At 54.5% G+C, this 26,750-nt stretch overlaps 1 protein-coding gene and 1 long non-coding RNA gene across 3 annotated transcripts in view; one reads left to right on the top strand and one right to left on the bottom strand.

Moving 5' to 3' along the window:
• The window catches only part of RAI1 (retinoic acid induced 1), a 72,402-nt gene extending 54,846 nt beyond the window's left edge, over window positions 1-17,556 (bottom strand). For both annotated transcript variants that reach the window (XM_077786897.1, XM_077786896.1), the window contains exon 1: window positions 17,474-17,556. The gene's annotated coding sequence lies outside the window, so the exon portion shown is untranslated. The remainder of the gene's footprint in view (window positions 1-17,473) is intronic.
• Window positions 17,557-17,851: 295 nt separating this feature from the next.
• On the top strand, window positions 17,852-19,123 carry LOC116184157 (uncharacterized). The gene is made up of 2 exons (XR_004148904.2): window positions 17,852-17,957; window positions 18,853-19,123. It is a non-coding gene; the product is annotated as an uncharacterized LOC116184157 (long non-coding RNA).
• The last annotated feature ends 7,627 nt before the right edge of the window (window positions 19,124-26,750 follow it).

Raw genomic sequence — 26,750 nt, 5'->3', positions numbered from 1 at the left:
CCGCCGCCTCCACCACGCGGCTCCATCCAAACCCACCCCACCCTGCGGGATGCATCCCTCTAATTTTCCCACATGTCGTCCCCTTCATCCTTTTCCCCCCCTACACTCCTGAACCAACACATTCCCGTGGTCTGGAAAATGCAACCATAGAGCAATTCAATAATACAGCAGCCAGATGTGCAACAGTATATCCAACATGTCATTCAAAGGAGCCCTTCAGTGGAGCCGAGACATGCTATCCCGCAATCTTAACTAATACATCCTGAGGCCCTGGAGGAGTTGATGGATGTATACAATTCCCTTTCCTACAGCTGTGGTCCCTTTTAGAGGGGGCATCCAGACTCAACAATAGCCCTGCTGTTGCTTTCAGGACAGAACCTCTTCAGACAAACCGGGCTTAATCCTGACCCCGGTTACGCCCGCCCGGGCTCTGCCGAGGTCGGTGGGGTTTTGGGAGCAGGATCCAGCCTCATGGAGACGCTGTCTGCCGTTTCACCTTGTGCTACAGGCTCTGAGAAACCTTGGTAACTGGTTGGAATATAACCACCTTGGGGAAAAGGCAAGCGGAGAGGAGCAGGTAATAAGATTTCTAACTGGTGCTGGTAGAAAGAAGGAAGTAATATAACAGTTTAATTAATCTATGCCTATTAGCGTTATTAAAGAAAACAGGGAGCTATTGGAGGTTTACCTCGGAGAATATCATCAAACAGGGACCTTCTGCAGGGAATTTTATGTCTCTGTGCCCAATTTATAACCAGCACGGAGGTGTGGTGTTAGTGACAGCCAGTGCTGAAATGTCACAGTGCTTAGAAGTCATTAGGCTGGGGACACAGGGAGAGAGAAAGAGAGGATGGAGGAGGGGACAAGGGAGAAATGGGGAAGGAAGGAAAAGGAATTAATTTAATTAAAAATATCTTTAGAGCCTGTCTCTTGATTTGTGTGGTTTTGGGGCTTGGCAGAGCAGCTGAGAACGGTGTGGAAGGAAAATCAAGGTTGCTGGGGCTTTTTGAAGCTGATAAAAAAAAATAAGCACACTTTTCATGTTCAGGAAGATAAATCCCCATTTTCTCAGTCTCAAGACAATCCAGTTATTTACTGACAGTTTTACTGTGAAATAAAAAGGGCTTTAAGCTTCTTTCTACTTGATGTCTCCATAGCCTGAATATTATTAGATCCCAGCCTGGTGCAGCTGGAGTTTTGGTTAATAAATTTAACGTCATTAGACAGAAAAGCCTTCGACTGAATGTTGCAATTCTTCCCCCCCCACCTTTTTTTTTTTTTTTTTTTCTGTTGCAGTCAGACTGTATGTAGGTGGTAAGAATCAAAAGAAAGGAAGTACGCTTGGCAAATAGGGGAGTGCTAAAAAAAGGTTTTGCTCAGGCTGGGGGTTCAGTGCGAGGGTGTTTCGCCCACAGACGAGGCAAGGCTGAACCCCCCTGCAGGGGATGCACCCTGACGTGGCACTGGTTTCAGCAGCATCTCTCAGGAGACCAAAACACTCCCGATTTCACAGTGATGGCGTGTCTCAGGGTGCTTGTCCCACTCAGAGGGTGGCACTGTGGGTGGCCATGCCACTGCCACCGCAGCGAGGTCTTGGGTAGTCCCTGGCAGCAGCAAGACCACGATGCTCAGGGGCTGCCTTGGTGCCACCACTATGGTGCTGTGCTCCAGGTGGTTTTTCTGAGAAGAAAAGTCTGCTTTTCCACCCAAAATCTGCCTCGAGGCCATTGCAAGGCCAAGTGTTGGGGCAGCAAAATGTCCTGGTGGGACAACGGGGGAACAGCCAGCATGGAGTGGGCGAGGGGAGGGCAGATGGTGGTGGAGCCACTTGTTCTTCCTGTGGGGAGCCAGCTGCGGCTCCTCAGCTCACATGAGGGAGAGCTCCCACCAAAATCCAGCAGGTCCCTGCTCTCCCCCTCAAAGCTGCTTCCATCTCCATCCTCCCTCTGCCACCAACTCTCCTCAGGTGCTGCCCCAACATGGCCGAGCCTGCTGCCCCCGCCATGGCCAAGCCTTCTGCCACCACAAAACGTGCCCACTGGGAGGAAGACGCTGAGGAAGACACCACAGCACTCACATTCCTCACCACACACCTCACCTGCCTCTTCCCCAGCTCCTGCCCTGCTGCCTCCCCACCGCACGCGGGCGGCGGCCATGGCCAGGCCTTCCCTCCCTGCTGAGCCTGAAACATGGCGGGCTCGGGGGGATGCTTCATTTCGGGGAGCTGGTGCTGGTGTGCTGGCTAAAAACATGTCCCACATGCTGGGTTTCTAACCCCAAAACCCTGCAGGTGTTGTGGACACCAAGAGGAACCTTCTGTGGTGGAAGTGGGATGCAGAGTGACCCCCCACCTGGCCATTGGCTTCACTCAGGAGAAAGTCTCCAAGTCCTTCACAAAATAAACAGCATGGCTGGAAGGAGAGGAGCAGGACAGGGGGATCAGGGAGAGAGCGAGGCCGGGGCTGGGCAGGGATGGTTGTGGAGCTGGGGTGCCAGGATGGGAAGGAAGTGGTTGTTGTGGGAGTAACGTCAGGAAGAGCCTCGGCTGGGGCCCGGGCGGGCAGGGAGAGGAGAGATCCGAGTTCATGGCACGGCTACGGAGGGAGGAAACGCCTGAGGGAGATGAGCCAAGGGAAGAGTGCAGTGTGGGGACAGGGAGGGATCTGGGGTGGGGACAGGGAGGGATCTGGTGTAGGGAAGGGGAAGGGTCTGGCGAGAGCCCAGTTTGGGGACAGGAAAGGGTCAGGTGTGAGAATGGGGAAAAGTCCATTGTGGGGATGGGGAAGGGTCCAGTGAGGGGACAGGGAATGGCCCAGTGAGGGGACAGGGAATGGTCCAGAGAGGGGACAGAGAGTGGTTCAGTGTGGAAATGGGGAAGGGTCTGGTGTGCGAATGGCGAAGGGTCCAATGCGGGGACAGAAAGTTGTCCAGTGTGGGGATGGGGAAGGATCCAGTGAGGTGACAGTGAAACAGTGAAGAGTCCAGTGTGGGGATAGGGGAGGATGTGAGCATCCACTTGGGCAGAGGTGTGCTGGAAGTCACCTATCCTGGGAGAACAACCGACCCCAAAATCCTGCTGGATTCCGTCTACTCCCTTTCCAAAGCGATTTCTAATAAAGAGTTTTTATTTATTTTTTTTTTTAATCCCCCCTCTGGTGAATAAAAGCTAAAACAAGTAACCCCAAGCAGTGAGGCTGGGTGATGAGCAGCAGATGGCTGGTGATAACAGGTACCTTCATACCTGTGCACCCCTTAGCCACAGCCTTCCCACTTGGAGCTCCCAAGCTCCCAGCTCTGTGGCTCTAGCCAGCCCAACAATCCCAACCCAGCTAGGGGATATGGGAGTGCAGACAGCAGCGAGCTGCTTTAGGGAAATCCAGTTTGGAGCCAAGTCAATGCATGCAGAGTCATTAATCTAGGTCTGGTGCCAATAGGGATGGCTTTGCATTAGCCGGGCCCCTTTGTAGTTCAGACAATCAGTTGCATTCAACCAGCGCAAGATAACGCTGCAGAAAGCTGAGACCATCGCAGCTCATTCCTCCTGTAAGGGGCGGGGGGAGAGGATTTACAGGCAAAATAGCATTGCATTAATGGGACTGCTCAGTATTCTGCACAGACGCTGGCGGATAATGTCTTTGCAAACTAACTGCAATAAATTAATTAAATTAATCTACTATGCCGTGCTTGTCCCCACCCAACATCAAATTCAAGGATGATCAGGGCTTGCCTTATCCTCCATAGCCTACGAAAGAATCTGATCTCACTTGCTCTAGAGTTTCTGAGGCACTGAATTGCAAAGTACCACCTGCCTCACTAAACTAATCACCAGCCTGGTGGTTTAGATCACATCAGTTTTACATGTAATTAAGACTGTCCAGGAGGGCATGCAGCTGCTTACATGGTCGTTCCCTCTTATACAGCAACGTGCCTCCTGCTCAGATAGGTGCAATTAAACAAGCCTGTTCACAGTCATTAAGCATTAATGCACCTCATTAGCATAAGAACTGGAAGAAGCTTTGATGCAGGGAACCCCGCAGGAGAAGGAGATAGAGAGAGATGTACATACAGACAGGAAGGCAAAGGGCTGGGCCACCACCTTCTCGTGGCCCCGACCAACCATTCCAGCTCCATTTCTCCAAAGCAATGAGCCATGCCGTGCCCTCCTCCCCAGAAATGGGTCTGGGTTATCTTTCTCTCCCCCTCCCCCTCTTTCTAAATTATGCTGGTGGAAAGGAGAAAAGAAAAAAAAAAAAACAAAAAACACCACCACACCAAACTGTTGGGATATTAACCTAGCGAATCCATTAATAAGCTGAACTCTCTGTTGGCTTTGACACAGCACACTAAAGCTTTAAAGAGACAGGGCCCCAGACACTGGAGATAGGGGCAGAGACAACAGCGCTAACAAAGAGCCACTGTTGCCACGGCCGTGGCCATCTCGGGTAGGTCCAGCTGTCTTTGGTGTTCTGTTTTCCAGACACAAAGAGCAGACTGAACCGTTTTGGTCTGAATGGCTTTCATTTGATGGTAGAGAAAATGAGAGGGAAGAAAGAAGCTAAGTAAAGTGTCCAGGAGAGAAGAAAAAAAAAAAAAAAACAGGAGAGGAAAAAAAGAGCATGGTGTGCTGCAGGTCTCCAGTGAGAAAGACTGCATCTCCCCCGAGCACAAAATGGGGCTGTCTCAGGGAGCAAAGTGAAGGTGACATGGTGATTTTGGAGCAGGATGGAAGTGAGGATCTGTGGGCAAGCAGGATGCACGCTCCAGGGGAGCTGGGATGGATGCTGCCTCTGCCTCACCTGCTTGCCCAGCGCTTTGCACAGCAGTGTACTCAGCACTGCCAGACCACAGACTGCAAATGGCTTTTCTAGCTGGGGTTTAATCTCAAGGGAACAACCAGTGTTTGTACAGTCCCTGGCCCCTCTGGGCTCACAGCCTGTTAGGAGCCTCTAGCCCAGACCAGGCGTGTTATCACACAGAGCCTCAGCCAGCTTCACTGTCACCATGGCGAGAAATGGGCTCGCACAAGGACGTGAATCAGCTGGGAAAAGTGAATCTCCAAGTGAAATGTCTTCAAGGAACCACCACATGCTACCATGGAGCCTCTCCAAACCCACACCTCAGCCCAAACTGTATCCTAAGGCATGAATAACCCTCCTGCTGCAGCCTCAAGATGCCCACATCATGCCCTTGCATCTCTGCCAGAGGCCAAACCTGTATCCTGTAAGCTTAAAAAACAGGCCTGAAATACCCATTCGAGGGTCCCCTATTATAAAGCACAGCTCTGAAAGCCAGAAGTGGAAGCTGAGACCAGATAAATCAGTACCTACCCACTGGAGAGCCACACAGGCTCATCCCTACAATGCGCTCTCTGGCCTCCATCTAGTCCAGCTCGTAAGTGATAAAAGCGTCCACGACTGCAGCTCTCATCTGGGAAGAAGAACAAACAACCCAAGTAGATCTTACCACTGGGAAATGGTTTCTAAGGGTCTCCAGAGATATCCTCTTTCCTACGCTCATTCCATTAGTGCTGTGCATGCTCCATTGTCCCAGTCTCTCCCTCCTTAGTGGTTACATCCTACAAACACAAACAGATTTCAAATCCCCCGTAGCTCTTTGGCCCATGATGATAATAATTTTCCCTCCTTGAGCACCTTTTATCTAGAGATCTGGAAGCATCTCTCTGGCATTAATAGCTATTAGCTTCTCCACCATTGTGCAACACAGGGTGAGCACCGTTACATCTCACAGCTGAGGGGAATTCGGGCACGGCACAATTAGGAATTCACTCCTGCCAAGTGGTGCATCCTCTTGTGCCCAATCAGTGGTGCAGGCATGGTGGTGTTTGGTCCCTGGATGAATCTGGCTAAATCCTAAAAGATTTGCCAACAGCGTCAGCAAGAGGAAGAGATCCCAGGTTTGTGCCTGAGTCACCAAACCCTCTGTTTTCCCTTCTGTGCCTACAGAAGTCAATGGGAAGACTCCCATGGATGGCAATGGGAAATTCAGGCTTTTTGAGTCAGTAAACAGCTTTTTTTCGAGGCGGGAGGGGAGGTTTGGGCAAAGAGGCTTTTACTGCACAGTCATTTTGATAAACCAAGGAGCCGAGCTTTTACCCAGCAACAGGCTGGGAGAATGACTGATGGAGACCATGACCCCAGTGAACCACAGCCTTGCTCCCCCAGTCCCTTCCCATTTGCCTTTTGTGATTACAATTAGTACTGGGGGCTGGCAGGTGGGGGAAAAATGAAATAAAATAAACTAGAAGCCCCCGCTGCCCCGCTGCCAGCCCCTCATTGTCTGCAGAGGCTGGCTGGGGCTCTGCACACTGCAGTCCTCTGCCCATTGTACTGCTGAGAACATGCGAACAGACGCTCTCGGGCGATGGGTTTTATTGAACGCAACTTCAATGGCAAATGGAGAGAGAAAGGGTGGGGAGAGGAAAAGGGAAAAAAAAAAAAAAAAAAAAGCCTTGAAAATCCATGCCAAAAAAAAAAAAAGAGGTGGGGAGGGTGTTTTTTAATGCAATCAATGGCTCCTTCCTATAACTCTGCCTGTTGTGAGGAAATTTCTTTCCAGTAGCAGCCAGCAGCAGTCCCAAGGCTGTGACATTGCTGTAACGCTTGGAGCTCAGCTCTCTATCTCTGGCAGCAGCCCCGTCTTTTTGTCATTATTGGCTGTGATTGCAGGGGGTGCACGCCAGCTCGCCGAGTGCTGAGATATTGCTGCCTTCCCCTCCCTCTGGACAACCTGCCCTCAGAGAGGAGTTTGGGGAGGGGATGAGGGTGAAACAGGGAGCTGAATTCTCTCTGCCTCCCCTGAGTACGCTCTGATCCAAGCCCACATGGATAGGTAGAGGTCCCCAAGGCCCTTTTCGGAAAGCTCATTAGGAAAGTAGTGACAGATGCATTAGCTATTAAAAAAAGGCGGGGGGAGAAGCTATCATAGAACTTTAAAAAAAAAGCAGCAGCAGCCGCCCGACAGTTTTATTGCTGTCAGATCCTTTTTTTTTGTGGGCACGTTGCAAAGCAGGAGAGGTTTGGGTAAATATCTGACGCACGCACGCACTTCCCATGCTCTGGGCTGTCTGTCAATAATCCAGCCGGGGTATTTCTCACACCCTCAGGAGGCAGCTGCCAGCTCTGCCCATTGCCACTGCAGCTACTCACCCTTCCTATCCACCCCCAGCACCTCCTGGAGGGGAGGTTTTGGAACAGGCATGTCTGGCTGCATGCAAAGCTGTGGGAAGAACCTGCCAGGATGCCACAGGGGGTGAAAAAAAATGGGCATCAGCTGCTGCCATCTCTGACTCCGAGCTGCAGCCTGGGGAGGACAGGTCTTGGCATGAGATGTTGCCTCCTGATCTAAGCAGAGGCTGCTGAGATGGAGATTGAGTCCTGCATGCCGGGACCTGCTGTCCCTGCAAGCTCTAGCAATGCTCTCCACGAAAGGACAGAACAGGTCACATTGTGCAACTGCACCCGACACTCAGGCCTCTGTCCATGTCCCACACCCACATCCCAGCCCAGAGCCCTGGGAGCTCAGGGAACAGGTGTACACACAACACTGGGAGGAGCTGCTGCCCTCACCCAGGATCAGTGACACATCTGGCAGCAGCTGGAAGCCACAAAGCCCCATGTAGGGACCAGGCATGAGGAAGGTGGGAAATGCTGGATACTGGATGAAGATGCTCTGTATGAAGGTCTGGGCTGGCGAGCTGTGGTGGGCAGAGGGGCAGATGATGGGGAGGATGAGGCAGGATGATGGCATGGGTTTTGTCCCTCCCTGTCCCATGAACCAAAATGGCCACCACTGCTCTTACACCTGTGTGAAGAGCAGAGCCCAGGTAGTAACAGAAGAACAACAGATGTTGCACCTGCATGACGGCTCCCGAATGGCACCAGCCGAGCTGGAATTCACATCTGAGCCACAATGGCAAAGCTCTTCCCACAGACAGCACTGGGAAGCAGGGATCAAAACACCACTTCCACAGACATGCTCCCAACACTGGGTCCTGCCTCCACACACTGCATTTTCCACGAACCATCCTCATCCTTATGAGACAGTCAAGCCAAACATGTCCCCTCCAAGGCCTCAGCATCCCTCAAAAAGGGGGCACAGCCATTTCAAAAAGAACTATGAGGGAACCAGAAGCAGCCATCAATCTGTGCCCCCCAACCTCACCTCCTGCCACATTCCAACCACAGTCAGAAGGCAGAAAAGGCAGAAACCTCGCTGGAGGAAAACAGCAGCAGCAGCAGCAGAAACCGTCCCCCTCGGTCGGGTTTTAAATGGCTCTCAGATCCCTTCAAACAAATCTAAATGCACCGATCCTATTGTGTGCATAAATCTTTGCACCGGGGCCTGCACGCCTCCACACTATTGATAAAGAGAAACGAGTCTTAAATATTTAATGAGCGAATAAACCCGTTAAGAGGATATGATTAACTGCACGCCACGGCTCTGCATTTAAGGTGTCCCTGCTGTACCTTTAGAGGGGTTTTATTTTTAAGGGAAATCGGCAGCAGCAGCTGGTGGAAGCCAGCAGCCGGGCTGTGCGGGTGCTGCACAAACGGGAACGCCGGCACAACGCTCCACTCCAGAGGCATAAATATGCCACGGGAGCCCAGGCTGTTCAGGGGGGGCTGTATTGACTCAGCCCCATGGCAGGGAGGGCAGAAAACAGAGCCAAGGAGGTTGGAGGTTTTAGGTGAGGTGGCAGGAGCCAGGCTGTCGGTTAGAGGAGACACGTGAACTCTGCACCTTTCCGTCTCGCCCGGCAGCGAGGGGGCTGCCGGGGGGATCAGGAGACCTTGGAGCTATTTCCAGCTGAACCACGGAGCTGGAGTGTGACCTTGGGCAAGTCACTTACAGTCACCCTCTGCCTGGAGTCCAGCTCTGTGTGAGGCAACTGGAGCCTTGCCTGCTGAGGGTGCGGATCGAGGCAGTGTGGGGTCTCAGGATGGTTGAACCTTCCTTTTCTCCACCTCCACTGAGCTGGGAGCAGCCTCAGCACGGGGCTGGAGCACTGAGGGCCAGGGTACAACACACCAGCCAGCCCACAGGATGTTTCTCATGCACACAGAGAGCAGCTGATGGAAGATTTTATGAAACCAAGTGCTATAAATGTCCCCTTGCTATGTGACTTTTTAAGTTTCTAAATTATTTTGATCATTATTTTTACCAGAGCGAGGTGAATAATATACAACAAACCACTGTGAATCATCACTCCAGTTTTTAGATATGTTAAATTTAGCTGTTTTGGTGCCACCTTTTTGTTTATATTCTCCAAGTGTTTCTTGCCAACAAGTTACCGGCAGGGATTTTTAGCTAGGAAGGAGAAGAAAAAAAAAAAAAAGTGAGACAGATTGTTAATTTCTGTTAATTTTAAGCATCAACGAAAGATATTGGAAGAAAGTGGATTTCAAATTCTTAATTGCAACAGTTTCCCTCCCCAAACCTCAAGTCTAAAAATTAAGCCTGCCCAATCGGGAAGCCAAAACCCATCATGTGATGTGAGATCCCAATTAAAACGACTCTCATTCTTGAGACCAAGTATTCACAAAAGAGCAAAGACCGCGAATTATTTGCAGAAATTATCTGGAGAACAATTTTGAATACGATGGGGAAAATCGCAGTCACTTGGAATACTTAATGCAACTACAAAAAGAATCACCAACAGTTTGCGAACAGAGAAGAGGTGAAATGTGTGGAAGAGATCATTTAGCACAGTCCTGCCACCACCAGTGACCATTCCAAATGATCAAGGCCCCTGCCTGGCTGTAAATGCTGCAGGAATTAGCAATAGAGTCTGATGGACAGATGGAAGTCATGCTTGGAGATACACCTAATCAAAGAGGCTGTGCCACCACAGCCAACATGCCTGTGACCTGGTAAAATCAGGGTGAAATAACTCGGGAAACAGGATGTTCCAAGCAGCCCCGGGCAGGAGGAAGGGATGCTCCGGGTGACGCAGCCGAGCGGAGAGCAGCTGCAGAGGAAGAGGAGCCCTGACACATGCTGGCCAAATCCCAAGAGGCATGAGCACAGAGGAACACCAAGGACGAGCTTCTGTGTGATTGTGGCTGGTGGAAGGGGTGGGAGATGCCCTGGGAAAGGAGAGGCTCCAGGTAGGTCTGGATCAAACACAGGTGGATGCTGCATCACCAAATGCTGGCTCTGCCATGGGAAATATCATCCCATCAGCCAAGGACTGTGAGTATCCCTGGGTGTCCCCAGGGTGTGAAGCTGAGAGATGGGGCTCCAGCAGAACCCACTCTGCTTCTGCCACCTCTCTTCAAGTGCTGGGCTCAGCCAAACTCTGGCCTCACACTGAGAGCTGCTCCCACGGCCAGACGTGAGAAGCAGGAATCTGCTGAAAACTGAACGGTCTCTCTTGCCCAGGAGCCAAAATCTGCCTCTTTGTTAGATTTCCTTTATCAAAGCACAAGCTTTGCAATGAGCATGGAGGCCAAAATCTCACCACTGCCTGTAGAGTCCAGCTGGGAGGAAGGGTCTGAAGGGAGAAGGCAGGGAGAATCTGGAGGGCAGGAGCAGGCAAAGGGGTTTGGAGGACCTTGGGGAACCACAGCAGAGCATGCAGGAGATGGGAACCTTGTGGCATCAGGCAAAATCTGCAAGCACCACTAAGGTGGGGAGATGCTGGGCCCTTCCCTGCCCCAGTGCTGAGTGAGGAACAGCAGCAAAGCTCTGGTAGAGATGGAGCTTTTTCACATCCCAGCCTGGTCAGCTGACATTTATCAGGGTAACAAAAGGATACAGCCTGATCACAAGACAGGCTGACAGAGCATCTTCCCCTCCTGAGGAGGAAAGTCAAGAGCCAAAGTTGTAAAAAGTAGTCCAGTCATCTTTCATACCTTCTCTTTCCTGCATTTTGACATGTGCAGGGATACTTCCTCTCTTCCTTTGAAATGAAAGATGAAAGAAAAATGCAGAAAATTCTGCACTTTAGGTGCAGGAATTAAAAAATAAATCAAATTCTTCCAATGTTTCAGGTCAAATATTCCCCAAAGCTTCTGTTCTGGCAATTTAAGAATGTAGAGGCTGGATCTCTTAAAATCCCTTGAATTCAGGATGTTTCTATCAATCTGTAGCAGTATTTCAACAAGCCTGGCTGAGGATGCTCAGGAAAGCCTGGTTGTTATATGCCTGGACTGCGGCAACCAGAGAACCACTCAGGAACTGAGAGACTCATTATTTGTTATTAACTCACCTGGAATCTCTGATTTCTTACATGTTATTTTGCTACTTGTCTGCAGAGTGAAACAGCTCCTCAAAAAATAGAAAAAGGAAAAAGTGAACCACCCACCAGTGAAGGATTGTCTTTCCAGTGGATTCTAGTAGGTCACCAGCAACTGCATCAAGAGAGTGTCCTGGGGGCTTCAGTGTTTGCTTCTTGTGCCCCTTTATTTACTGTTGATTCCCTCTGTGGCAGCACTACCAGCCCCTGCAGAGATTGCCCTGTTCCAGCCTCTGTTTTTCCAGGTTCAGGCACTGGGTATTTATTGCATTTGGCTGTTTTCAGAGCGTGGGTGTTTGCTTCACATGTCCCCACAGAGCAGAGTCCCCTTGGAAAACTGTTCCAGGCAGGAAACTGCTGCTGCTCCTGGTAAGGGAATCACATGGGGAAAATCAGTTTCTTTTTCAAAAAATCCTCCAAGTGAGGAGTTTGTTCCGGAGAGATGGAGAACGGAGATTCCCATGGGCTCTGCTCCTGCCTGTCTGATGGATTCCCCCCAGCACCCATTTGGCTGGTACAGTGGTTGCTGTAATGAATTTTTAGGGATAACAATTTCCTGGGATAATGACTTTAGGTGCACAGGGCACATCTATGCCCCAGTCCTCCTGCAGCATCTGCGAGTTACCTTGCTAACCTTGCAGACAGAGAAACTGAGGCACAGGGCTGGCTCTGGAGAGCAGCAGCACCTCCAATTGCAGCACTCAGATACTCCATGGATGCTGCAATATCAGCATCACCCACAACCTGGCTGAACTTCCCAAGGTCCCCTGACAAGAGATCTCCCCTCTGTCCCCAGCTCAGCTGCCATGAGCTGCTGGCCCTGGTCCCTCTCCTGAGCATCACTTTCTGTCTCTGGCACCCAGCAAGCTCCTCTCCAACTGCTGCTGGTGACCTCGAGGTGCCACCTCTGCCTGCACCATCCCCAGGAGGGCATCACAGCAGGGCTGGTGCATCTCCACTGTGGCTGGGGACAGCAGGGAGGACAATGACATTTGCTGCAGGAGCCTGACATTGAACCCAGCCAGTCAGAACAGCGGGTGTTTTGCTGGCAAGGGTAGAGGCTCTGCTCTGACACCGTCAGCGAGGGGACAGGAGAGGGAGGGGAAAGGAAAAAAGCCGAAGCAGCAGCCAGACAGCTGCCTCTTCCTCCTCCTCCTTTTGTGCAGAAATGTGGTTTTGTTTGTCAGTCAAACAGATTGTTTTCTCCTTCTTTGCAGGCCAATTGTTTCTGCTCCTGCAAGATAAGGGATTGAAAAGGGCTATATTTTTATGGCACTGAATCTAGGCCCTCCGAATTGGAGGGGAGACATCAAGTGGGAGAGGGATGCTGGTTCAAACCAACATTCCTCTCCCCAGCTCCACTCTCCAATCCCATTTCCACCCCCATTCTCCTTTTTTCTCCTTCCTTCTCCTGCCTGGAGCTGCCTCTCAGCCCTCTCACTATTTAATCTCTGTCTCTCCAGTGGACTCAGGAGGTTTACACAGCTTCATCCTCTTTGCACCATCTGCTGAAAAGAATCCGCCTTTCCCCTGCTGGTCTGTCCAGCAGCTCCTCCTGCCACCCTCCCCAAAAAATGGGGAAAGCAGAGCCGGTGCCACTGCTTGTGACGTTGAGAACAAAACCCAGGAGGGGAGTTTCCTTTTCTGTGAAGGATTTGCCCAGAAAGCACCTTGGAGAGCCAGACCCCAGAGTGCAGCAAGAGCAGGATGCAGAGATGAGGGAAGAAAATGGTCTATAACAGCAAGCCCAGGCCTGGGTAAGACAGGAGGCTCCTCTCCAGGCTTCTACAGTGGGTTCAAGGAGGATGTGTCCAGTCTTCCTCTTCTTTCTTGTTGAACTCCCCCAAATCCACAGTCCAGATGGGATGCCGTGACTGAGTGATGGGAACGCTGGAGCGATGACCTCTGAATGACCGCCAGCATCCCCAAGCCAAAGGACATGGAGAAGGTCCTTGCTCCAGGGACAGTCAGGGCTGGAGGCATCCTCACCCTCACTGTATCCCAAGCAGGAGCCCTTTGCTCCCAGGCGCTGATCACATCACACACTGAGGACCAGAGGGAGGATTTGCCTCTCCTCCTTGGGGGATGAGAGGCTGGAAGGGGGCAGCGTGGTTCATATCCAACTCATAAGCCTCTCAGAGCTCAGGCTTGAGGACTGAGATTCACTCAATTAATTTTGCTTTGGCAAAAAGTCCATTTTTATTGCTATTTCATGCCTTCAGTATAGATTTTCCCTGCTCGTCTCAAAGGGATAATAAAACCCGACTCGTTCTTTTTATAAAAGTCTCACACTCCCTCTCTCACCAGGCTCTGTGTTCCCCAGCTAGAGATGTAAATTTAAAGGGGAAATGCTGTCATTTAAAACAAAACAAAACCAAAAAAAGCAACTCAGAAAGCCCAGCTTTGAGCATATTCCAGCTCTCGAAACTAGGCCGTGCAACCAAAGCAAAAACCAAGCTGCCACCTTCCCGCGGTGAAGCGGCATTCCCGCAGCGATCCCAACCTCCCACAGGGGAATGGGGGGTGACTGCCAGCCCCAGGAAGCCACTCTCCATCTTGCAGGGATGCTGGTGGCCCTCTGCTTGCTGGGACGTGTAGTTTTTGCCAGCTGGGTGCTGCTGAGAGAGCTCCTTGTGCTTGGATGCGATGCTGGAACCCCAGCACCTGCACCTGCCTCCCACCTCCTCCTCCTCCTCCTCCTCCTCCTCCATACCAGGTGAAAGCCTCGCTGCTGCTGGCCTCAAGCAGCTGGACCAGTCCTCCTGAGGGAAATCCCAAACCCACACAATTCCGAGCAGGTGGATTCTGAGCGTGTTTTCAGGCAGGCAATGGGACAGGATGGTGGCAGGACAATACACGGGCCTGCCTGCTCCACCCCAGCTGGGATGCATCCTGCCTGCTCTCCAAAAGGGCTGTAGCTGTGCAGGATCCCTCTGAGAGGTGAAGAAGGGAAAGGGAAACTGCCTTTCCTCTGCCTTGTGCCTTGCTGCCATGACCTTCTGGGGGGATAGGATGCGAGCAGCGGAAGCCAAGTGGAAGTCTTGTCATCAGTGGGTGGCAGCAATTGCCTGGGGACAGGGCGGGGTCCCCAGCACCACCAGGATTTAAGGGCAGGTTACACCGAGGTGCACGCTTGGCAGGGCTGATGCAGCCTGCTAGGACAGACTCAAGCCTGTGCTGCCTGCCTTGGCTGTGTGTCTGATTTGGTGACGTGCATAAATCCACCATCACTGGGACTCTCCCGGCTCGGCAGGAACCAGGAGCAAATCCAAAACAGAGCAAATCCAAAGCAGAGCAAAGCCGTGCGAGGCAAGAGACAACACACAGGTATCTGCACTGTGCCACCCCAGCCCAGGACCAAACCAGGCCAAGAGGTGACAGCCAAACCTTTCATATCCAAATGTTTCTCCTTCTCCCCATCCTGTACCCTTTTCCTGAACCTCCCTGCCAGGCTGACTGCATGCCCTGGCTGCCAGGAACTCGGGGCCCTGCCTGCATTTGGCAGGGCAGGCAGCACCCACGGCGAGAGGAAACCCACAGCTCTCTCTGCTCCTGCAGGTGTGCCCGCAGCAAACAAAAGTTGTAGGGCAGCTGACAAGGACGGGCAGGAAAGGAGAGACAAGGAAAAACCCAGGTGCTATCACACTCCCTGGCTAACTGATGGTGCAGCACCTCCAGGCTTACCTCTGGTGCCCCCAGTGAAGCTGTGGCACAGCTCCATCAGTTAAACCAAAGTTGTGCCATTTCCTCTGATGGCAGAATAAACGGTCCTTCCCCATCGTGGGCTGCCTGAGGGATGCCAAAGAAAATTCTGCACCTCCCCCGTTTCAGGGGAAAATCAGTTGGAGTGCCTAGATTTTCCTGCAGAGCCCTCACAGGACTCGACCCTCCAGGCTGGAAAATCCTTAGTGTGCTCTGACAACCTCTGCAGCTCAGGCAGAGGCGAGAGATGATTAAGACTGGCTGAAATCTCCCAGGACTCTGACATCTGAGAGGCCCCATGCAAGGCAGAGAACCACCCCAGGCTGCTCCTTGCAACCTGCAACTCCCCTCACCTTAGCATGGAGCTGAAGGGAGAGCAGGGACCCAGCGGGGCCAGGAACCAGGTCACCGCTGCTGGTTTCCAGGCAGCAAAGGTTTGGAAGAGCAGAGGATCATTTAGCAGAGCGACAGTGAAGGTTCAGAGCAGAGCCTTCAAATTACACGCTACAGAGCACTTTTCCTGCCTAAAAGGTCTCTGAAATGACTGTGGCGGCTCTGAAACGAAGCACTCTGTATGCAATTGTTCCCTGGGGCTTGCAGCGGAGACAGAGCCGGGAGAGGAGAGGTGGGTCTGCGGTCCCTGGCACGGGCAGCTCCTCATCAGATGAGGATACACACTTCTTCTGGGCTCCACAGCACAGCACTGCTGCTTCCCTAAATCTCCCTGGTGGTTTCTACCAGTCGTGGTATTTTTTTTTTTTTGTTTAATTTCTCACTTCCTGCCTTGAACTTCACACAGCTCCTGGCCTGGGCTGCAGAGCTGCTGCTGCTCAGGGCGTGGGTACCCCTGTGCTGTGCACAGACTCACACTGCACCCCTCACCATCATCACTCTCGCCACGCCTCGAGGCACACCTCAATCCTATGGGGGAACAGGGAGGGAAGAGCACTCGGGGGGAACATGTCCTGTTCTCCATCTCACTTGGCTTCTTCCCATCTTTCTCCACTCCATCTCCCAGCAGCTCGAGGTCCATTTTCATCAGGCAGTGACAGTCACCAGGAGAAGCAGTCTCAGCACAGCAGGCACCACGCACAGCCAACCCGTGCCTCGCCCGCCGCGGGTCCCCCCACCCTCTGTCACCAGCACACAGGTGACAGCACCCACATCTCCACAGCCACCACGGCGCTGCTCACCCACCTGGGGCACACATACTGCCACCCTGGGAAACACAGCTGTGGGGCAGGAGCGCTCCACAAAGTCCTGGCACACAGCAGGGAACCATTTCTGCACCATCAAGGAGGCTCCGGCGATGCCCAGGAGCTGGGGCAGCTGGAGCTGAGCTGGGAGAGCTCTTGGAAGGTGCTGGCACCACCAGCAATGCTCTCCCTCAGCTGGCACAGGGCCCTAGGAGCACTCTCCCATGCAAAACCCCAACTGTTGGGCTAGTTCCTCCACACCATCACTTTGGGAGGTCACCTGAGGGCAGCCAACACGGGCACCACTGGCAGCCAAGGGGAAAGCGGGCAGAGCCAGTGGCCACAAGAGCTTTCAGCAAGCCAAAATCTGCTCACATCTAAGGCATGGCACCACTCTCCATCAAAGGCAGTGGGGAACAAACATGCACCCCAGCAGCACCCCACTCTGACACCAGCGAGAACCTCCGGCAGGTCTGCAACGTCAGCCCAGCCACGATGCTTCCACCAGCCGGAGCGCCCTGGGGATGCCGACCCCTGGGGCAGCCCAGCACCTCCACTGGGATCCCACCGCCGCGCTCAAGGTGCTGCTCCAGCTGCACATTTCCAGGGAGAGTGGGAACGGGGACAACACACACACACACACACACACACACACACACACACAGAGGAATTCAAATGGAATTTCACAGCTGCAGCAAAAGGGCACAGGAGGGGCTCAGGGCTATCTCTCCGAGATGCACCGTGTCCCCGCTCGGCATCCCGGCACCACCGGCCGGTTGCACCGCGGCCACCCGCACCCGCGGGACCGGGGGGGCCGGGGAGCCCCTCCGTGACGTCACCCAGCTCGCGTTTTGGGGGGATCGAGGCGGGTTTGGGGGGAGTTCTGGGGGGGGCCGGAACGGGCTAGGGTTGGAAATACGAGTGCGGAGCGGTGGGAGCGCGGGCGGAAGGGAAGGGAAGGGAAGGGAAGGGAAGGGAAGGGAAGGGAAGGGAAGGGAAGGGAAGGGAAGGGAAGGGAAAAGGAAGGGAAGGGGATGTGGCGGCGGGTTCGCGGTGCCACCGACGCTCCAGCGGCAGCAGGAGAGCAGCGGGCCCGGCGGGAGCCGCGGTTGCAGCCGCAGCTGCGACGCGAAGCCCCAGCGGGTAACGGGGCGGCGGGCAGGGCCCCCCCCGCCTCCGGCAGCGCCCCGCTCGCCCGGCCCCTCCGCTCCCCTCGCTCCCCCCGCCGGCCCTTATCACCCGCCGCCCTCCCCGGGCCCTCCCCGGGCTCGGCGGCCCGCCCGGTTCGCCCGGAGCCGCGTCCCGGAGCCCTCCTTACCTGGCGGGCCGAGCCCCGCTGCCTCTCAGCGGCGGCGCTGGGCGGGGGCGGCCCCGGCGGCCATGCCCGGGCGGCCGCGCCGCTCTCCCGCGCCGTGCGAGCCGCCTCGGCGGTGTCAGCGGGCGGGAGCCCCGCGCGGCGCCGGGAGCGAGGGGAGGGACGGCGGGGGCATGACCGAGCGCCGTCGGAAGTGCACGCGCGCCCGCCGCCTGCCCGCGACCGCGGCGACACCTGCCGGCAGCGCCGCCGGTGGCACCGGGAACGGCGGCGGGGCGGCGGCGGCGGGAGCCGCGCACGCCGCGGGCAGCGGGGCGGCCGCTGGGCACGGCACGGCGGGCACCGGGGGAATAGGGAGCAGCGGGGCGGGCTCTGGGCGTGGCACGGAGGGTATCCGGGCACGGCACAACAGGCACCGGGCACGGGGAAAGGCGCTGGGCATGGCACGCTGGGAGACGGGGCACGGCACACCGAGCAGCGGGCAGCAGTAGGAACCGTATGGCAGCTCCCGAGCGGGGCACCGGGGACCAGGCAGTGGAGGGTGGAAGTGGTGTTGGGTACCGGGCACGCTGATGGGTGCAGGCACCGGGGGCCATTCGTGAGAGAGTGGCACCGGTGCTGGGTGCGGGGCAGCCCACGGGTAGCACCTGCCAGGTGCTGGTACAGGGCGCTGGAGGGTGACACCGATGCTGGGTGCAGGGCGTCCCACTGGGCAGCATCTAACGGGTGCTGGCACTGGGCAGGATGAGGTCCCTGCAGACACACACCAGATCCTGGGTCCAGGTTCGGAGCTGGAGCTGTCTCTGGGCTTGAATCCACATTTGGATCAGGACTGCACCACGTGTGGGTCTGCACTTGGGTCTGTGTCTGGATTTAGATCAGGATTTGGAACTGGATTCTGATCCACATCTGGATTTGCATTTGGAGCTGAATTTGAATCCACATCTGGACTTGCCTTCAGAGCTGGATTCAGATCCTCATCTGGATCGGAGTCTGGGACATGCATCTTTCACAAAGGATGGATGTAGCCTTTCCACCCCCTGCTCTCCGAGCATTCCATGGGTGCACAGGGCACCATCACCTCTCGAGGTGTTCATCACTGCCCACTTACCCTGCTCTGGGCAGCCTGGGCACCTTCAGGGCGAAGCTGGGGTCTGCAGCAGTGTGACAGGAGCCCTGACCAGGGAGCAGAGGGGAGGGACGAAATGGCAGCGATCCCGCTGGCCTTGGCTGTGCTCAGCGGTGTGTCTGGGGCTGAACGTGCTCCAAGGAGGAGCCGAGGTCAGGGAGGGGGATGAGTGCAGGAAACATATTAAGTGAGGAAAATTGGCTGCAGCCAGCAGCCCTGCCTGATGTTTGCCTGGGATTTTCCTCTCCATCAGGTATCCGGTGTAAGCCCTCGCTGCTGGGTGGTGGCAGCTGGTTATTCATGAGCCTCTTGGATGTGCCACTGGCCACCAGCACCTGCTGTGCACGGAGAGGGGTGGCACCCAGGATCCCCCCCGTGCTTGTGTCCCCTTTGCTGACACCCAGCTTTGGCCAAGGCGACATGTGCAGATATTTTAAGAGGAAGACTCTGTGCTCTCACAGCTTGACTGCTAATTTATAATCCTGTTTTCCTATTAAAATAAAAGCCTCTCTCTTATTCCCGAACGTGAGAGCCAAAGCGGAGCTCTGAGGAAGTGCCCTGTTTGCAGAACACACTGAAACACACAAAGGAAACGAGGCAAAACCAGCGTTTTGCACGTTTTTGAGCCTCATTTTAGCTGGGACTTGGAACAGCAGAAGGGAAATCTTTTTCCAGCAGGATGTGCACAGCGGGGGTGTGCGTGGAGCTGCTGGTGTCCCTTTGGAGCGGGGCCACCTGCCTGCCGAGGGACAGCAACCGCTGCGGTGGCTGCTTGTCCCCGAGGGGTGGCAGGTCCCTTGGGGATGCCGGGGATGAGGGATGGAGCAGCACGTCCCCCGTGGGGCCGGCCAGGCGGGGATGGCAGCCGGTGGCAGGAAATACCTGCCGCTCCGCCGCTTCCCGGCCGGGCCGAACAAGAGGGAGAGTGTTCGGAGAGCGGCTGCGGCCGCGTGTGGCAGGAGGAGCCTCCGAGGGACACACGGGCCATTGTTCCTCGAGGATGTGGGGCGGAAATTTGGATGGACCCGTTGCGTGCCACGCTCCCAGCATTGCCGGGACTGATCGCAGACTGAGTGGGTTCAGGGAATTCATTAAACACCGTGTCTGATATGGGTGGTGGGACAGCCCCAGAGGAACAACCCCCTTGACAGGGTTCTCCTGCTCCTTGCAGCTGGAGCGTGGCAGATGCCCAGGTGACATTTCCCCCCTTGCACAGCTCCCTAAATATTCTAGGCTAGCTCAGAGGTAAGCAGGCTGTGAGGGGAGGAATATCAGGAGATGGCAAAGATTTCCAAAAGAGGATCTTACCCCAAAATACATTGGTTCAGCTCTCTTTATTCTGTGATCTCCATGTGGAGAGCGGGGCAAAAGAGCACAAACAGGAAATGTCAGGGGTCTGTATAGACTTTGGACAGGGTGGGCTTCCCTGGCTCTCCCCCAACCCCGTTGGGGCAGGAAGGAGGGATCCAGGGTTATCTGATCAGAGTCACAGGGTTCTGGGGAAGGGGAAATAGAGTGCCCATGAGCTCACTGTAACACCCAGGAACTTTCAGCCTTTCCACAGCTCCTGCTGGTATTTGCTGTGGCCCTGCAGTAGCTCTGCTGTTTGCCTGTTCCACCCGCACCCCACCAGCCTTGCAGCAACCTGGAAAGACATTTAATACAGGCTGGGTTTGATCTGCACTTTGACATTCCTTCAAGTGTTCCCTGGTGTTTTCCTGTCGCTTGCACGCTGCCTTTTCCCACCAACGCTTCCTCACTGCTGTAGAAAGGAAGAAAAAGGCTTGCAGAGTGTGCCCAGCCTTGCAAATCCCTAATTACGCACCACACATCCTGGCTTCCCTCGGAGCAGTGTTGCTGGCAGCAGGGATGGGGTGCAGGCTCTCCCCAGTGTGGCTGATAATTCTAGTCCTCCCATTGCCCTTGCAGAGAGAGCAGAGGGGTTTGTCTGCCTGCTCCCACCTGGCTCTGCTCTCCTTCCCCCAGCGCCCATCTCTGCACCGGCTTCCAAATCTGAAGCGGTTTTTAAAGAGAGAGGCTGGAAAAGGGGGAGAGAAGAGAATGTGCTGCTCTCCTTCCGTGCTTCACCCTTTCTCAGGAACTGGCCAGATTGTTTCCATTAGGAAAAGCTGAGGATCCAAGTATTTGTCAATGACCAGGAGAAGATTTGCTGATGGAAGCTGCCGTTCCCTAGAATAATGTTGAGCGAGGTGCTTGGCGTGGACCCATCCTTTTATGGTAAAATTAGGGCTAAACGCTGTGGGGATTTGCATTTGAAGTTGATTGATACATGGCATTAGTGCACGCGTAGATAATTTTGTATTTTGAGATCGCTGAGCAAGGAATAATTTTTATTTTGGGTCAAAGATAAGGGCATTGCGTTGAGATGAAATATGAAGGGGTGCTGATCTGTGTCACGGACACTGCGTTTCTCTTGGCTGGGTAAGGGGATGGCAGACCTGCATTACCCATTCCTGCCCTTGCTTTTAAGTGCTTTGGGTCTGTGCCTGATGCAAGGAGTGATCCCCTGCTGTCACTTAATGCCAGGACACGGTTCCAACTTTACAAGCTTTGGAGTTTCCCCTTATTAAAAAAAAAAAAAAAAAAATCAAACAAAAAAAGCCAGAAGAAACCTCTGTTATATTTTATTTACTTATTTTAGTAGCTGAAGGCCGTGCCATGAGAAACATTAATTAAATAGAGCGGTGTGGCTTGATCATTACGGGAAAGGTGTGGGGAGAGCGTTGCCAAGCTGGCAGTGCCTTCCAAACCCCCCTCTGGCAACCTGGACTGATGCTGTCAGCAGCACCTCGGCCCTCCCAGCTGCTCAGTACCAGTCCCTGCCCTTGCCTTTGCTCTTGCAGCACATCCCAGGCCAGGTGGCACGGCTGGAGTCACACCAGGATGTGCAGCTGTTCCCTTGGCAGTAAGGACAAGGGTTCAGCACTGTTGGGGACTCAGGAGTGGAGGAAAGGGGCTTCCCTTTGGGTTCCAAATCCACAAGGGCTGAAGAGGTGGTGGCTGCTTTTCTAAATGCATCAGCACAGGGCAACTCCAGACACGAGGGGTAATCCCTCCCTCCCTCCCTCCCTCCCTCCCTCCATCTCTATCCATTCATGGAATCATTGAATCCTAGAATGGTTTGGGTTGGAAGGCACCTTAAAACCCATTCCACCCCCCTGCCATGGCAGGGACACCTGCTATCCCAGCTTGCTCCAAGCCCTGTCCAACCTGGCCTTGAACACTTCCAGGGTTGGGGAGCCACAGCTTCTCTGGCAACCTGTCACCACTATAATGGGAAAAATTCCTTCCCAATATCCCATCTAACTCTGTCCTCTAACAGTAGGAAGTGATTCCCCCTGTCCTGTTACTCTCTGCCCTTGTCCAAAGTCCCTCTCCAGTATATATATATATCCATCCATCCATCCATTCATCCATCCATCCATCCATTCATCCATCCATCCATCCCTCCATCCATCCCTCCATCCCTCCATCCCTCCATCTCCCAGCAGGAGCACGTGGACTCTTTTGGCAGGGCTGGGTGGCAGGAGCAATGTGGTTCATGGGGTACAGGAGCTCTAAGGAGAGGGAACTGCAGACATTAATTAGGCAGTCGGTGAGATCCTCAGGTGCTGATAACTCAGCACAAGCACCGGGCCATTTGCATGCAGGAGATGTCCTAGAGAGAAGAAATTATCCCCCGTGTCCCTCCTTGTCCCTTTGATCAGGTCCCAGGGCCACCACAGCTGGCAGAGCAGGGTGACAAACCCCCTCCTCCTCCACCAAAGCAGGTGGAGGGAGATAAAAAGGAAGGGGAAGGAGGAGGGAGCAGAGCTGAGGAGCAAAATCAGCTGCACTACAAAACGCCCCGAGCAGTCACTTGTGCTTGAGGCCATCCCTGCTGTGTGGCCGAGTGGCTTTTTCCAGGCCTGGCAGGAGAAGCCCGGAGGGGTGGGAAGGGGGACTGGGATAAGGGAAGGAGGAAGACGGCCCCAGTTCGAGCTTCGATAGCTTTCAGAGGTATTTTGGGGATGAAAGGTGCCCTGGGGCCCCTCCCAGCGAGCAGCATTGCTGTGGGTACGCTGCGAGCATCGCGTTTGGCTGGCTGGCAGCTTCCTTGGTGTGCTGAAAATGGTATTAAAAAAAATAATAACAAAAAAAGTAAAACCTACAACAACAAAAAATATAGCACCAGCCCCCCTCCACCTCCCCCCACCCCGTCTCCACCACCCAACAACAACCAAGAAAGGCAAAATCTTTCACAAGCCCGGAAGATGTCACCATAGAAACAGAAATCAGACCCACTCCACGGATCCTGCCGCCTGGGAAGGTGATAAAATGTTTTCTATCGATTGCTGTCGGGAAAGTCACTGCTGATAAGCCATCCGAGGAGAAATGGAGCGGGGACGCGGGGACGTGGGAGCTCTTCAAATGAGGCTCCAGATGGTCCCTCGGCTGCCCCTGTGCAGCGGGCGGCACCGAGGGGCCAGGGGGTGGCCAGGGGTGGCTGCTGTGCCCCGGGCTGGTGCCAGCGTGTGCCCAGAGAGGTGGGAGCGTGCCATGCCCTTGGCTGCTGCAAGCACCGAGTGGAGAGCTCAGTGTCTGCTCCTGCAGCACGGCAGCTGTTCCTGGCTTTAAGCTGAAAGAGAGGAGGTTTGGATTGGGTATTAACAAGGAATTCTTCCCTGCGAGGGTGGTGAGGCACTGGCACAGAAGCCCAGAGAAGCTGTGGGTGCCACATCCCTGGAAGTGTTCAAAGCCAGGTTGGATGAGGCTGGGAGCAACCTGGGATAGTGAAAGGTGTCCCTGCCCATGGCAGGGGGGTGGAATGAGATGAGATTTAGGGTCTCTTTCCACCCAAAGCATTCCATGAGTCCATGAAAAACACGCCACGCTGGGACAGATGAACCTTCCCCTGACTCCCTATGTGGCACCACCAGCATTTCACCTTCATCCATTCATCCTCTTGCCTGGCCTTGCTGGGGATCACTGTGATAATCCCCGTGGTGTTTTCCAGCATTCTGCCCTCCCAGAGCCCCCATTCCCGGTCCCCATTTGCAGGCTGGTGGCTGCTCTGCAGCTGGGAGCATCCCCGTGGCTGCGGCGCTGGCTGGGAGGTGTGGGATCTTCTTCCCAGGGCTCCGCACAGCGCCGGGGCCTGGCTCGAGTGCCCTTTGAAGAGATGGAAAATCCTATTATCTGCTCATTCTTCTCGCAGTGTGAAGCCTCCGAGCATTCAGCAGCAGTCGAGTGTGGTCTGCTGCCTGCAGCCCGGCGCTGCCTCCGCTCCCACCCACACGGGAAGCTCTGGGTCACCAGGGATGGGCATCACATTCCCATCCCCTGATCCCTGCATTTCCCATCCCTGATCCCTGCATTTCCCATCCCCTGATCCACGCAGCTCCCCCCACTCTGCTCCTTGCCATAACTCGGGGACCCAGCTGTCCCCAAAGCACCCTCCCAGCTCCCAGCAGTGGGGTGCAGAGGACACGCAGGGAAGCGCTGTGGGGGTCTGTGTGCTGATCCCCTGCTCCGTGGGGAGCCGAGGTTGCTGCTCCAGCCTGCAAATCCTCGCGTCATTAAGGCCAGGAAGGTGTAACCCATCTCACATCCTCCATCCCCGAGGCAGCTTTGCTGCCAGTAATTGGCAGCAATAAAAGAGGCGGTTAATCCAGGGCAGCGTGGGATGCAGGCAGAGGGATGTCTGCAGTGAAAGGCACCCTGGCAAGGAGGAGCTGAGGAAGAATATGCTCCTGGGCACAATTTGCAGCCCTGGAGAGCTGGTTGGATGCCACGGGGAGCATTTGCTGGGGATTTTGTTAATGATGTAGGCGCAGCCTTCCCAGCTTGGCCTGTGCTAAAGCCCTGGCTCACACAAGCTGAGGCTCTTTGGCTTGAACTTAGACCAGCTGCTTTCCACTGGCTGGTGGATTTTTGTCTCATTACTGGGTGGTTCCATGCGGGAGATGAACAAAGGAGCAGTCAGTGGGTGATTTCACCTTAGGGGGGTTTTTTTTGGAGGAGAAGGGAAGGGTTAAACCATGCCTTGTTACTGAGTTATTTTAGGATGGTTGTGCCGAAGGGACTGCGAGAGGATTTGTCTGCACATGGGAAGATGGAATTTAATCAATATTGACAAGAGCCATTCACCAAAACAGGCTCATTCGCTAATGAAAGCCAGACCTGGTGTGTCCCTGGGGAAGGACAGCTTTGGGAAACAGGGGAAGGAGGCACTGGAAAGACACAGCTCCCACTCCCATGCTCCTGGTCCTTATGAAACCAGGCTGCATTTGGGATTGATTTTCCCAGCACAGAAAGACTTTGGCTTGTTTGTCTTGTAGCTGCAGGATGCTCAGGACCAGCCCCTGTGGCTGCAAAGCAGCGTTCCCATTCCTGCCCAAGGATCCGGGTCCATGTCACCCCCTCAGGCACAGTGTCCTAGAGCCTGGCAGAGGCTGGGGGGGGATGTGGTGGCAGCAGAGCCAGTCCCACACAGACAGCTCGAGGTGCAATGGGGCAGGATGGGCTTGCAGGGATTTTTTGCCCTCCAGCTCAGATAACAGCCAGGAAACGAAGTCTCCTTCCATGAATGGACGTGATTCCATCCAAGCCATAAAATCTGTTGAGTCTTCTGTCACCTGTTTAACTCAAAACAACCCACCAAGGTGGTGGGACAAGACTGGCTTTGTCAGAGTCTTGTTTTCCCCTGTATCCTTGCAATTAAAACCAGGAAGTAGCCAAGACACCTCTGTGACCAGCCCCTCCCAGCAATGGAGAAGAATTTCTGTGGTTGGCAGCTGATATTTCCCATCACTGCCAGCTCTGTACCCTGGAGTTGGACTGAGCTGGTTATCCCACAGTGGACAAAAAGTCCTGCCATCCCCCCCGTTCCCCTGTGCATCCCCAGATTCCTGGAAAGCCATGGAAGACAGCGATCCAGGCATCATCCTGCTCCATCACAGCATCTGTGTGGAGCAGCAACCGGTCTCTGCTGTGTGGAGGACTCGACTTAATTTGTTGGGCACATTTTTTTCCCCTGTAAAAGGCAGCACCGTATCCCCCAAGCTTCTGGTGCAGCCGCGGGGCTGCTCCCGGAGCGTGGGGGCCGAGCGGGATGCGATTGGAAAAAAGGAAGATTTTGATCCCCCGCCAAGCCCGCACAATCCCATCCAAGTTCACACTGGCAGATAATGAGCTTTAATGAGCAGGCCACACTAATTGGTAAGTGATCCCAGAACCGGCTGTGGCAGAGGAGAGGGAAGAGCAGTGGCAGCTCAGGGGGAGGAGGGGGCCAGGGCTGAGCAGTCCCTGGTGCTCCGGAGGGCAGGGGCTGCCAGGGATGGGGCTACTGGCATCGAGGGTCTGCTTCCCCTGTGGGGAGCTGCCTGCTGGACTGCCAGGGGGGCTGCAGGCAGGGCTGTGAGAGGTTTTGCAGGATCTGTTCCTGGGTGCCACCCGTGTCCTGGGGAGCAGCAGCAGCAGTGTGGCCAGCGGGACACAGGAGGGGATTCTCCCCCTCTGCTCTGTTCAGGTGAGACCCCCACCTGCAGAGCTGCCTCCAGCTCTGAGGCCTCCAACATCAGAAGGATGTGGAGCTGCTGGAGCAAGTCCAGAGGAGGCCAAGGGCTCGAGCATCTCTGCTCTGGAGACAGGATGAGAGAGCTGGGGGTGCTCAGCCTGGAGAAGAGAAGCCTCCAGAGAGATCTCAGAGCTTCTTTCAGGGCCTAAAGGGGCTCCAGGAGAGCTGGAGAGGGACTTGGGACAAGAGCCTGGAGTGACAGGACAAGGGGAAATGGCTTCCTACTGACAGAGGGCAGGGTTAGATGGGATATTAGGAAGAAATTTTTCCCTGTGAGGGTGCTGAGGCTATGGCACAGTGTGTCCAGACAAGGTTTTGCTCCATGGGGTGATGAGTGACCAGCAGCTTTTGTACCCAGGGTGGGGCAGGGTGAGCCCAGGTGGCCAGTGAGCGGATGGTGCTAATCAGAGACATTCCTGAGGCAGTCCTAATCGGAGATCATTGTAAATTCCCCTCTCAAATGGAGTGGAAAAATGTTATTAAGCTAATATAACATCACTGGGAAGGACGCTCTGCCGCCGCCGTCTCCAGGGAATCCGGCTGTAATGAGGGGAAGGAGCAGAAGATGACAG

This window comes from Lonchura striata, chromosome 16 (assembly GCF_046129695.1).
Source record: "Lonchura striata isolate bLonStr1 chromosome 16, bLonStr1.mat, whole genome shotgun sequence".
NCBI classification, from domain to species: Eukaryota; Metazoa; Chordata; class Aves; order Passeriformes; family Estrildidae; genus Lonchura; species Lonchura striata.
This window is presented reverse-complemented; position numbering and strand designations above follow the sequence as displayed.